The sequence below is a fragment of the Camelus dromedarius genome, chromosome 31 (genome assembly GCF_036321535.1).
Source record: "Camelus dromedarius isolate mCamDro1 chromosome 31, mCamDro1.pat, whole genome shotgun sequence".
NCBI classification, from domain to species: domain Eukaryota; kingdom Metazoa; phylum Chordata; class Mammalia; order Artiodactyla; family Camelidae; genus Camelus; species Camelus dromedarius.
In genome coordinates this window covers 16,395,001-16,406,919 of record NC_087466.1, presented here as the reverse complement: position 1 = coordinate 16,406,919, position 11,919 = coordinate 16,395,001, and the positions used below count along the sequence as shown (strand labels likewise).

Below are 11,919 nucleotides of genomic sequence, written 5' to 3'. Positions count from 1 at the left end.
ATTGGTTCTCAGCGTGTTTGTTGAGTGAATAAATGAATGACTGGCCAAGACTTTGGAGGAGGGATATACTGTACATGTAGAAGGATCTTTTTCTGTTCCCAGGGACCATGTTTATTAATGGAGTCAAACTATAAATACTGTTTTGCAAATTTTTTTTTAAATGTGGAGATTACACCTTTTTAGGGTTATGCCGAGCCTATCATGGTGTGGGTCTGCTTCTCCCCCTCCCTCGGTATGGAATATATCCCAATTTATTCAAATGACCCTCCCATTGTTGGCATTTAGGTTGTTTACAATTTGTCATCATTATAAGCAGTGCTGTGATGATTAACTTTGTACATTCATTTGATTATTTCTTTAGGTGAAGTTCCTCAAGAGAGTCTCATGGGTCAAAATGGTAGGCGTATATAATTTTTAAGGTTTGGGACACAGAGCACTAGATCGCCCTCCAGGAAGGCTGTGCCAGCGTACCTTGCCCCCTATCCAACTGGCTAATCTGATCGCTAGTCTGCTGCTTGAAAGATGGCCTGTCACCATATCCACAGCATTTTTCACTGCCTGCCTGCTTGGCCAAATGGGATTGGCGGGGAGAGCCCGCCTCTTCTTTTTCAAGCCTGCTGGATATCTGTCGTGTCATGTTAGGATTACATAAGTGTGATGTTGAGAAATCTCCTTGGAGGAGAGATGCTCCCCAGATGTTGGAGCAAGTGCTGGAGGAGGGAGGGAGAAACGCTCAGGGCACTGGGAGGTCGGTCCCGTGGCATGCCCCTCCTGCCGCCCATCCGCTTTCCTGGTCTCCCGTGGAAGTAACCTTGTTCAGCCTCTCCCCCCTTCACACACGCAGCAGAGATGAGTGTGCTTTTTGTAGGGTGCTTGTCACAGCTCTTTTATAGTGCTTGTTGCACCATTTTGCAATTTGGGAGACTCTTTTTCTATCTCTCTGGCTGGCCTGTAGCACGGAGGGGTAGAGTTTTACTCATTTTGGTATCTCCAGCACCTGGCAGAAGGTAGAGATAAAAAACTAATAAAATGAGGATAATGACAAGAACAACAACTAAGGGGCTGAGCACTTACTGTGTGCCAGGCCCGTTACAGAATGTACCAAGCCCTTTACACATTTTATCTCATTGAATGATCTCCATACACTTACACTGAAGGTATTATTATTATCCCTCACTTTACAGATGAGGATGCTAAGGCTCAGAGAGGTGAAGTGACTTGCCCAAGGTCACACAGCCAGTGAGTGGAAGAGGTGGGACTCAAAGCCAACTCTCTCGCAGTCATTCTTCTAGGTGCTTGGTGAACATCTAAGTCATGTGGTGACATGAGGAGCCAGCTTTCCTTCTGCTCCCTCCCTGATACTGGCTACTGACTGGGAGATACCGATAGATATCTGTTCCCAGCAGAAGTGGAGAATCTGGTTCATCCATTTCCAGGGAAAAAGTGGACTGGGGTTTTGAGGGGGTCTTCTTGGAGCTGTGCTTTAAAAGATCTAGAGGATTGTAGATTTGCTTCCTCTGACTTCCTCGCCTCCAGTCACAGTGCCTGGGAGCCCTCCATTATGGAGTCATTCTTTTCTTTGTTCTTTAATCAGAGCTTAAAGCTTCTTTTGAAAATGCGTATTCTTCCAGCAAATGTCAGCCCCCTCCATCCTTCGCGCCTTGGTGGGCGGCAGGACATATGAGCTGCTTTCTCAAGCTGCTCCTCCTCACTCTACTCTTTTCTTTTCGCTTGTCCAAATTCAGCCAGCTCAAATTTCACTCCTCACGTGAGTTTCCTGGCCTCTCCCAGCTTGTTCAGCTCTCTCCCTGTGGCCAGCAACTCTGGCATTGATCGTCTGGGATGATGATCTAGCCCAGGTTTTCCTAAAGTTGTTCAAAGATAGCAGCTTCCAGAAGATATAGGCAACCTTGCAAAATCCCAGGCACTATTGACAGATCCCATTTATGATAACTGAACATGCAAGTTCAGGTGGTCAGAAGTCTCCTTCCCAAATTTGCAGTCAGATAAAAGATACAAGCATCAAAAGTTCTAAGAACAATTCACTTAGTCAGCATTGATCAAACGTCAGATTTGTTCTGCGCCCTGAGAATGTATAGATACACAGGACTGAGCTGTTTTCTTAGAATATCCAGTCTGATGGGGGGACCAGTTATAATGTAGGCTAGACCGAGGAAGAAAGTTAGGCTATGATTGTAGGGCTCAGATGAGGGACAAACATATGACTAGTCTTCGATAAGTGTTAGTTATTTATTTGTTATAGATCAGAAGCAGATTCTGGAGGGGAACAAGGAGAGGGAAAATTCAGCATGCTTCCTCTATTTTCTTGGCATTAGACTGTGCTTCTGGGTTTCCTGATGTCACTGGGAAACCGCTCCCCACCCCGAGGGATATAGTTGCTAAGGGTGCGGGGGAGTTTGGGTAAATCCAACACACCTAGAGGACTGATTCAGGGCAGAGAATGCTCTTGAGGGGCTAGAAATAAAAGAGAAAATCAAACGTATTTTTTGCCTTACATTACGTCAACCTAAGTACATTTGCAGAGAAGAAAGCATTATGTCACTGCTGGAAATGAAAATATAATATTTTTAATGAACTTTAAATTAATTATGTAACATTTAAACCTTTAAAAAAATGTGTCCTAACATCATCTTTTGTATCTCAGCACACCATGTATCACCCTTTGGAAAATGCCTCTCTTTAATAATAATCATCAGAATAGCAACAATAATAAATAAAGATAATATACATAGGGCTTCCTATATGCCAGGCACTATTTTAAGTGATTTACATATATTAATTAATGTGATCTTAATGACAATCATATGACTAGGTACTGTTACTATCCCCACCTTACTGATGGGGACACTGAGGCACAGAGAGGGTTAGGAACTTCCTCCAGGCCACACAGTTTGTATGTGACAGAGCCAGATTGGAATCTAGGTAGCCTTACCCTAAAATCTAGCCTTTTAACCATTTCACTGTACTGTCTCTGCCGATGCTCCTTCCCCCAGCACGTATGGTAATTTGGGCCTGGTTGCTTATCTACATTCTTTGAGGAAGAAAGGAGCCTAGTTAAGCACCCAGCACACAGTACGTTCTTAATAAATGGTAGCGGCTGTTTGTCATTTAGAGTATACAACACTCATTCAGTTTGCTTAATGAAACATCCTAGCCACATTGGTAGGTAGTTGGGAAATGTGTCGCAGTCCCCCTTTCCTGTTGAGGAAACAGGTTCAGAGCATGCAAGTGACAGGCCCAAGGTCACACAGCTGATGAGTGGGGGAGCCAAGGATCAAGCTCAGAACACCAGAAGGCAAGTCCAAGTTTCTTTCCCCTAGAAGTGCCTTGCCTGGTAACACTGAGTTGACTGATTAATAAGTAATACTTGTTGACTTGTCTCAAAAGCTTGTCTCACCAAGTCCTGAGCCATCTTCTCTGTTATCATCTATTTTCCCCTAAGGGGGTAATGGGCTTCCCCAAGACTTCTGCCTTTCCTGATGGGAAGGGATCTGTCAGGGCACATAGCCAAGCTCAGGGACCCAGCAGTTCTCCCCCTCTTTAGCTCTTTCTCTTTCTCTCTTTTTTTTGCTCTCCTGTCTCTCTGCTCCATCTACTTGTTTTGTCTTTGACGGATCCCCTGTGATGAGTTGTGCTCCTGGAAAGCTGCCCTGTGACACTTCTTCCCTTTTGTGTTCTTGATGATAACATTTCCCTTGAGACTCTTAAAAGAGAAAGAGGGAGTGAATAAAGCACGGCGGTTCCATCCAGGGACAGAGCTGACACTGTGAGCATGAATCCTTTCTCTTGTAGGGCCCCCTTCTGTGTGCACACATGTGTGGGCGCATGTACACATACATGCACACACATGCACACTGTGTTGTTTAGAACAGGCAGTGGTATGTTTGAAGCACTAGGTCCTCTGGCAGACTTGCTATATTGGTTTCCTATGGCTGCTGTAACAAGTAACAACACACGTAGTGGCTTAAAACAACATGGATTTATTACCTTACAGTTTCGGAGGTCAGAAGGTGCTGGCAGGGCTATGCTCCTTCTGGAGACTCTAAGGGAGAACCGATTTCCTTGCCTTTTCTAGCTTCTAGAGGCTGCTCTCAGTCCTTGGCTTGTGGCCCCTTCCTCCATCTTTAAGGGCAGTAACATTGTCTCTCTTTCTCTCTCAGTCCAACACTCCATTATCACCTCTCCTCTCTAAGCCTCTTCCCTCCCTTTCCCTTGATCAGAATTTTTGTGATTACATTGGGTCCACCCAGATAATCAGGGTGATCTCATCACCTCAAGATCCTTAATTTAATTGTATCAGTAAAGTACTGTTTGCCGTGTAAGGTAACCCCTTTAAGGATTAGGATGTGAGCATCTTTGGGGGCCATTATTCTGCCCACTTGCCAAGTGAAATGGGAACATTCTTTCTTTCTGGGCTGTCTCAGCACTCATTTCCCTGGGAGACAGTAGAGTACATGGTCCCTGAGACAAACTGTTCAGATAACATAGTTCTGAATCCCTCTTCCTAGCTGTATTACCTTAAGCTAGCCACCTGGCCTCTCTGCATCTAATTTCGTCATCTCTAAGGTGGGCAAATAACATAATACAGCTTCATTGCACTGTTCTAAGTCATGAACAGAGCTGGGGTGATAAAGCTTGTCACCTGGTGAATGATAAGCCCCTCAAAAGGAATGGGAGAGGCAACTATAATTAGGGTTACCATATAGCATAATAGTGGTAAACTCAGAGGACCTTGGTTCAAATCCCAATCCCACCACGTATGAATCAGAGGGCCTCAGGCTGGTTGCTTCAGGCAGTCAAGTCTCAGTTTTCTCATTTTAAAAATGGAAGTAAAACTATTCCCATCATAAGACATAGGATTGTTGTAAGGATGAAATAATATGGTGCACGTGAGTCACCCAGAACACAGTGGGTGGCCTTTGTTGGCACAGTTACCACCTCCATCATCATCATCATCATGCTTGTCTACTCTGGGGATGATGGGGGTCTTAATGGGCTGCCTGTGGCCACAGCAGAACAAGGACAGGACAGGGCGGCTTGCTGAATCCAGTTCCCTGAGAAATCTCTTTGCATGCTCCATCTTTGAGAGGATCAGAGCCTGGCTGGGCTCAGCCTTGGGGTGTCTGTTTCCGAGATGTCTCCCTGCCGCAGAGCTGTCAGAGCTTACAGCAGCAGCTGGTTCTCTGAATGAAGAGTTTTCTAGAAGCTCTCAGGACAGAAGAGGGGTTTGGAGATGGTGACCGGGGAGGTGGGGAGGGTGGGGGCAAAATCCCCTGAGAAGGCAGAGCTAGTTCCTAGATGGCATGGTCACCAGGGAAGATGCAGAGCTCTGGTTTAAACCATATTATTATTTTTTAATTTTGCTGCAAAGCTCTGTTCCAATGAAGGCTTGGGCAGATGCCCAGTATGCAAAACATTTAAAAGCACCACTGCTCAGGTTGAAACCAGGGGTGGGGGTGGGGTAACTCAGGCCTCATTTTCACTCCAACAGTGGCCTCAGTAGGGTGGGGGGAAAAAACTAGCAGGATGGCAAAAACACAGGCCTTGGAGTCAGACAGACCCAGGATTTGCATCCCTGCCTGTGCCGCTCCTTGCCTATGAGAGCTTCAGAGCTTCATTTTACCTGTCTGAGCCTCTTATCTTTAAGTCTCCTTATCTGAAAATGGGACAATAATAGCACCCACCTCGTGTAGTTAAAAGACTGGAGGTAGTATCTGCTTAGTACAGGTGGTAGGTGTCTAAACATTTAGCAGGTGGTAGCTATTTTCATTCCCTAAGGGTGCACTGAGTTCATGACAAGCCCTCCCAGAACATGTGCCTAATGCCAGAGAGGCTGTGGGGTAAGGTAGACATTCCTTGGGACTGGGAACCAAAAGGCCTGGGGGCTAATTGGATTCTGACCACTAGCAGCATCCTGTATGACTTTAGTCCCTCTCTGGGCTTTTTGAGATGTTTATTGTGGACCTACTCTGTGCCTGATACTATTCTAGACACTAGAACAGAGGCCCTGGCATCTGTAAGGCCTGAGTTCCAGAATCAGCTCTGCCATTTTCTGGCTTTTTGGCTGTTTGGTCCTCAGTTTCTCCATGTGTAAAGTGAGGGCATTGAACCTGTGTAATAAGGTCTTCTTACAAAAGATTCAAAGAGATCTGCCAAAAAATTGTAGAATACGCTTGAACTTGACTCAGAGAAAGACATTCTGAAGCATGGGCTTTGGAATCGTACAGCCCTGGGTTTCAATCCTGTGTCTGCCACTCACTGTGTAACCTTCTGCAAGGGACTTAATTTCTTGAGTCTCAGTTTTTCAACTGTAAAATGGGGATAATAATAGTAACCTCAAAAGGTCATGGTGAGGATCCGAGGAGATGACAAATGTAAAGTTCCTTGCAGGATGACCAGCGTGTAGTTGGTTTTCAATAAACGGTAGCTGTCACCACCACCACCACCACCTAATCATCTTCATCACCACAAGACCATGATCATCACCATTATCATCACCATCATTATGGTCATCTATAAAGTGAAGCTGTAAATGGTCTCTAAGATCCTGACATTTAAAGTCCTCCTTTTCAAGGGAGGATTAAGTGACAAATGTGGTAGCTCACCCTGGACCACCTAAATGGGACACGTGAGAGGAAAGTCCCCAGTAGAGAGGGTTCTCATTGACTTTGCAGATAAGTACTAAACAGCTTTTGGTCTATTTGAGAGTTCCTGTTCTTTCCTCACAATAAGCAAGAATAAGACCCTCGTGATCTGGAACATTGGAAGCCACGGGAATCCATTTCTCTTCATCTGTTTCTCCTTGTAATGGTTTTATTTTCTTGTCCATATAGTGATTTCACTTCAGAAGGCAAGTCTGGGTCTTTTGGGGATAGGTCTTTGGCCAAGGCTCATTGTCTAATTTAGACCTCCTATAATCTCCCAACTTCATCCTGCTCAAACCACAGGCTGAAATGTGAGGCTAGCACCTATCATTCTGGGTTGGCTGTCAATTTCTTTCTCCCTTTGTTAAAACATTTGAATCACAGGACAGGTTATAGATCATGGAATTATAGCAACCCGCAACTTCGGTGTTCTTATTGTTGCTTTTTAACCTCTTGCTTCCTATCTTAAGGAAAATCAGAGAGTCGTGCTCGTTTTGCAGATGAGACTTTCAGACATTAAGTGACTTTTCCAAGGTTATATGGGGGTAGACTTGGTTCCAGAAACCTGTCAAGTGCTTATTCAACTAAGCTATTCTGCCCCTAGAAATTTCCATTTTCTGAGCCTCATCTTCCTGCTCTGAATTCCGAGGTACCTGAGTTACAGGTCAGAAATCTGCAGCAATGTGGATGAGGACAGGTCAGCAGGGCTGATTTGGGGGTTGGGGAACCACTTGGAGGCTCCCACACTGGGGTCAAACTCTTGTCTGAGCAGAGATGAGTAATGAATGGGGGTGTGTGTGGGAAAGGGGCTGTGGAGTTACAGCTTCTTTTCTCCGAGAATGAGCTACAAGATTAGAACAAGTGTGTGGTAGGTAAGCTGTCACTGACTTCACCGTGTGATGTCGAGAAGTCCCGTCCCCCCTGCTTCCCCCTGGACTCCCCCTTTTCTGCTCTAACCATCCAATAACTTAACTTTGCAGCCTGAAGGTTCGCTTCCCGCCCATCCCCTTCACAGCCGCATCTTAGCGCTGTCCGCGGTGCTGATCTCCAATCTCCTGATTGCCGTTTCGACCAGCTAGGATCTCTGGTGCGCCCAACCTCTCCTCCTGGCTTCCCACCTCTCTTTCTCCAGGCACCTCACACGTAAATCACGAGTGGAAGGCAGGCTTGGTGCCCCCTGCGTCGGGAAGCTGCTGCCCCCTCCCTTGCTCGCACAGGGTTTTGCAGCAGTGGTGGCAGCCGCCACTGATTCCGGTTCTGGGGAAGCAATTGATTCGTCTACTGCCAGCAGCCGGGAGTTGCCTACGCAGACGACAGAGAGAAAGAGAAAGAGAGACAGAAAGGCAGAGAGGAGAGAAAGTGAGAGATTGAGAGAAAGAGACTGGGAGAGAGAGAGTGGGAGAGAGATTCACAGAGCAAAAATGTGCAGAGCAGTCTGAGGGAGCCACTGTCTTTGCCTTGTCCATTGATTTGTCTGTTTTCTCCTCTTCTGGCAGTGGTATTTCTTTTCATCGTGGTCCTGCATGATTTAGGGGTAGTTGGTGCGTGTGTGTGTGTGTGTGTGGTTGCTTTGGTTTTATTTTGGGAAAAGTAGGAGAGTCAAGTGAACAATTGTCTTTCAGGCACCTCTGCTGAGCTTTCAAACCAAGTCATCCGGAGTTAGCGTATTCCCACCCAGCAGGGAAGAGAGGAGTTGGCAAGAATTTGGCTCACCCATTCCCCTTGCATTCCTCTGGTGTTGTGGTAAGTGATTTTCTTCTCAATTGTGAAAATGGGCTTAGGGGTATTGGAATCCCAGTTGCAACAAGGTGTGTACATGAGCTGGTGGGATCGAGGGTAGGTGGGAACGGAGGGGTGTTGAGGAATGACCACATTTATTTGCCCACATTCTGCAGTGTTTGATCACCTAAGCAACACCCCAAAGCCAAATGAGATTTCGGCTCACCGCCCAGGGTTGGATAAAATATGCTCATGTTTTAGGCAATGCGATCAAAATTGTGGCTTCTGCCCAATTTGTCATCTCCTTTGCAGCAAAAGCTGTTGAAAGTAGCCGGCAGTACTCAGAGTGAATTAACGCTTTGTGGGGCTGGCCAGCCTGGCCTGGAGGGTCTCTCAGTGTGTTGATCTAGTGGATGGGCAACTTGACCCTGACTGGGAGAGGGTCATCTAAGGCTGGAAGATTAAGCCTTGTCTAGGGTAACCTAGGCATACCAGGTGAAGCATGCATAAGAATGGGCTCAGATTTTACCATCTTCCAGGAACAGCTGAGTAATTTAATTGTGGTAGTTTTTTGCAAACTTGGCTATTCTAAGCTCCCTGAGATGAGAGACCTGGGAGACATGAAAAGACCACATTTTGCTTGGAATGAGTGGTCAGGCAGGCCAGAGGGGAGTGACCAGCTGCCTGCTGAGCAGATAATGTTTTATTTTCACAGGTGGTATAACCTGTAAGTGATCGTATAGAGGGCGCATCCTGGCACCAGCCAGGGAGACTCCATCCTTGAGCCTGTCTCAGAGTAGGGAAAGAAGAGGAAAAGGTTTGTTCAGATTCTGGGGAAAAGCTGTAGGCTCCAGCTTCATATCTGTTCCAGGGAAGACCATATCCTGCTCTGGTTTCTTTATTCTGATGAGATAAACCTGCATCAACCTGTTAGTGAGTGGGAAGGGGAGGTTCCTTGTAACTGAATCCAAAACTCATATTTAATTTTAAATGTCTTTGCTGCTAATCTGTGACCCATCAAAAAGGGATTTTATTTGCTTCCTGCTTTGATTACATCTACCTTTCTGGAAATGAGTGTCCTTATTTTTAGCATCTTTGCTATTATCTCAGAGGCCACTTCAATCTTCTGCACCCCCCAAGGATTTCCTCTTTTGGTTCTTGTTCATGGAGGTGGGAGGAATAAAACATCAGCCCCAGAAACTGGCAAGCCTGAAATGTAAGCAGAGCCCACTCAGTCATTCTCTCCAGCCTCGGAGCCAAGTGGGGACACTGAAATCCTGGGGCATATGACTGCTCGGGCAGGACATGTGAGACAGAGAGGAAGCGTTGCTTGGTGGTTAGTGCCAAAGTAAATGGTCCTCAAAATTCTAGGCTTTCCTTGCTGGGTGACCTTGAGGAGGAAGATGCCTTAGTTTCCTCCCTGGGAAGCCTAAGTGTGAATGATGAATGTAGGGGGATTTGGTTCAAATAAGGAGCCACAGACCTGTCCATGGGTGATGTTTAAAATAGTGAACTTTGACACTAACTGGTCAGACTGGACCATAGCTGGGGTCCTGAAGTGGGGGATCTTAGGGATCTCCTGCTGAGCTGAGTGTTAACTCTTTGATTGCTGGATTATGGGGAGGTTGGAGGGACAGGAGGAGTGGTAAGGGAGCCACAGTGAAATATCACCATCCAGAACAGGAATATTTCACTATTGTAACAACCAGTTCAGCCACGCAGTGCCTTGCCAGCCGACCAGGAGTCACGGGGACTGGGTTGTCCACATGTGGGTGCCTTTCAAGCATCTACTTGCTGCCTCCCAGCCTTACTTCCCTGGGGGTGGCTAAGAGCCAACAGGCTGCCCTCCTTCCCCCATCACATTTGAAATGGTGCATTGTGGTGCACCAGGGAAGGGGGGGAATAGAAGCTTCTGGAAGGAGCCTTGAACTTGGATCAGGAGACCTGAGTTCCAGCCCCAGCTCTGCCTCCCCTTTCTGGGCCTCGGTTTGTGCAATGAGGTTGTTGGTCTAGGTGCCCCCAAAGCCCCTTCCAGCTCTAAGGTTCTGTGACTGTGTGATGAATATGTGTGTGTGTGTGTGTGTGTAGCACACATGCCTACTCATGCTTCTGGGAAAGGTTAACACTGTGTTCGGGAATCTATCATGTATGTTGAGAAGGTTCTGTTTGGGTGAATTGGGATAGGAGGGTCTCTTGTGAGAATTTTGCAAGGTTCCTAGAATCCTGTGCTCAGCTGTAGAGGGATCTGCTTTGTTTGTGGTTTCAGCTGCATAGGCATAGAGGTTTTGCAACGCTTGAAGGCCCTGCAGAGACTTATCCCAAGGAGGCGTCAAGGACCCCTTTGAGAACCTCCACTCTGAAAAGATGCATATACCTTGATGCCCACCTGAGCACCTCAAGTTCAGAACCTCTGATCTAGTGTAACCCTTCAGGGTCCCAGAGAGGGAAAGCAACTTGCCCAAGACCACACAGCAAGTCATACCAGTCTACTATCATGAAGACAAGGCATTATCCCCTGATTCCTGGCTCCAGCAGCACACACACCCCACCCCCCGCCAGCCTGTGCTGGTGATCAGGAAGCATAGCCATGGAGACAACTGGGGACACATCCTTTCTTGCCGGTGAGAGGGAGGCAGCAGCAGGGATTCTGCCGTTTTCTCTTTTCTTGCTGCCTCTTCACATCCTGGCTGCCTGTCCAAGCTGTGGGGCTGCTCAGGGGGGCTGCTCTGGGGGGCTGCTCTGAGGGGCTGCTTGTAGGGTGTGGTATTTACTCTTCATTTGACCCTTTCTTCCTGCCTCTCTTTCTCTCTCTGGGTCATAGGGAGTGTGTGACTCTCTACTAAAACCCACTGTGACATACGGCCTTGTCTTCTGCTCTTGAATCCCCTTTGAGTGGGGAGCTGGTCATAAACGCAGACAAATCAGGAGTTGATGTAAAGGCGGTGAGAAGCGAACAGCATGGTTTATTTCTGTTAAGCACTATGGCTGTAACCTGGGATAAAAATAAATCCAGGCCCCAGTAGTGGTGGGCTGGAGCTGCTGAGCTTAAATTATTCAGCTGCCACCCAGGATGGAGATCCTTGATGCGCTGGGAGAATGAAGGAGGCGCCACAGAAATAGACCCCTCTCCTTCCTGTTCCCCACCCCTGTCTGCTTCTTTAACCAGACTTTTGAGACTCCAGGGGCTGCAGTGTGGGACCCTGGGAGCAGCCAGACCTGAATTTAAATCCTGACTCCAGTGCTTCCTTGCTGGGTGACTTCAGGCCAGACCCTAAACCTCTCTGAGCCTCAGTTTCCTTGGGTACAGTAAGGGAGTACAGTAATGGTGTTTAAAAGTGTGGACTCTGGAAATAGATCTCTTGGATATAGATCCTGGTTCTAGCACTTTCTAGTTATGTCATTTCACCTCTCTGGGCTTCAATTTCTCCATCATTAAAGTGAGGATAACAAAGGAACTGTGAGAATTTTTGAGTTAATGCTTGCAAAGTGCTTAGTACGGAACCTGGGACGGAGTAGGAGTCTAACAAATGTGAGC

The 11,919-nt window shown here is 46.8% G+C and overlaps 1 protein-coding gene across 1 annotated transcript in view; it reads left to right on the top strand.

The window, feature by feature from the left end:
• Nucleotides 1-7,788: 7,788 nt before the first annotated feature.
• The window catches only part of RPH3A (rabphilin 3A), an 89,284-nt gene continuing 85,153 nt past the window's right edge, over nucleotides 7,789-11,919 (top strand). The window contains exons 1-2 of the mRNA XM_031442762.2: nucleotides 7,789-8,163; nucleotides 8,288-8,408. The gene's annotated coding sequence lies outside the window, so the exon portion shown is untranslated. The remainder of the gene's footprint in view (nucleotides 8,164-8,287; nucleotides 8,409-11,919) is intronic.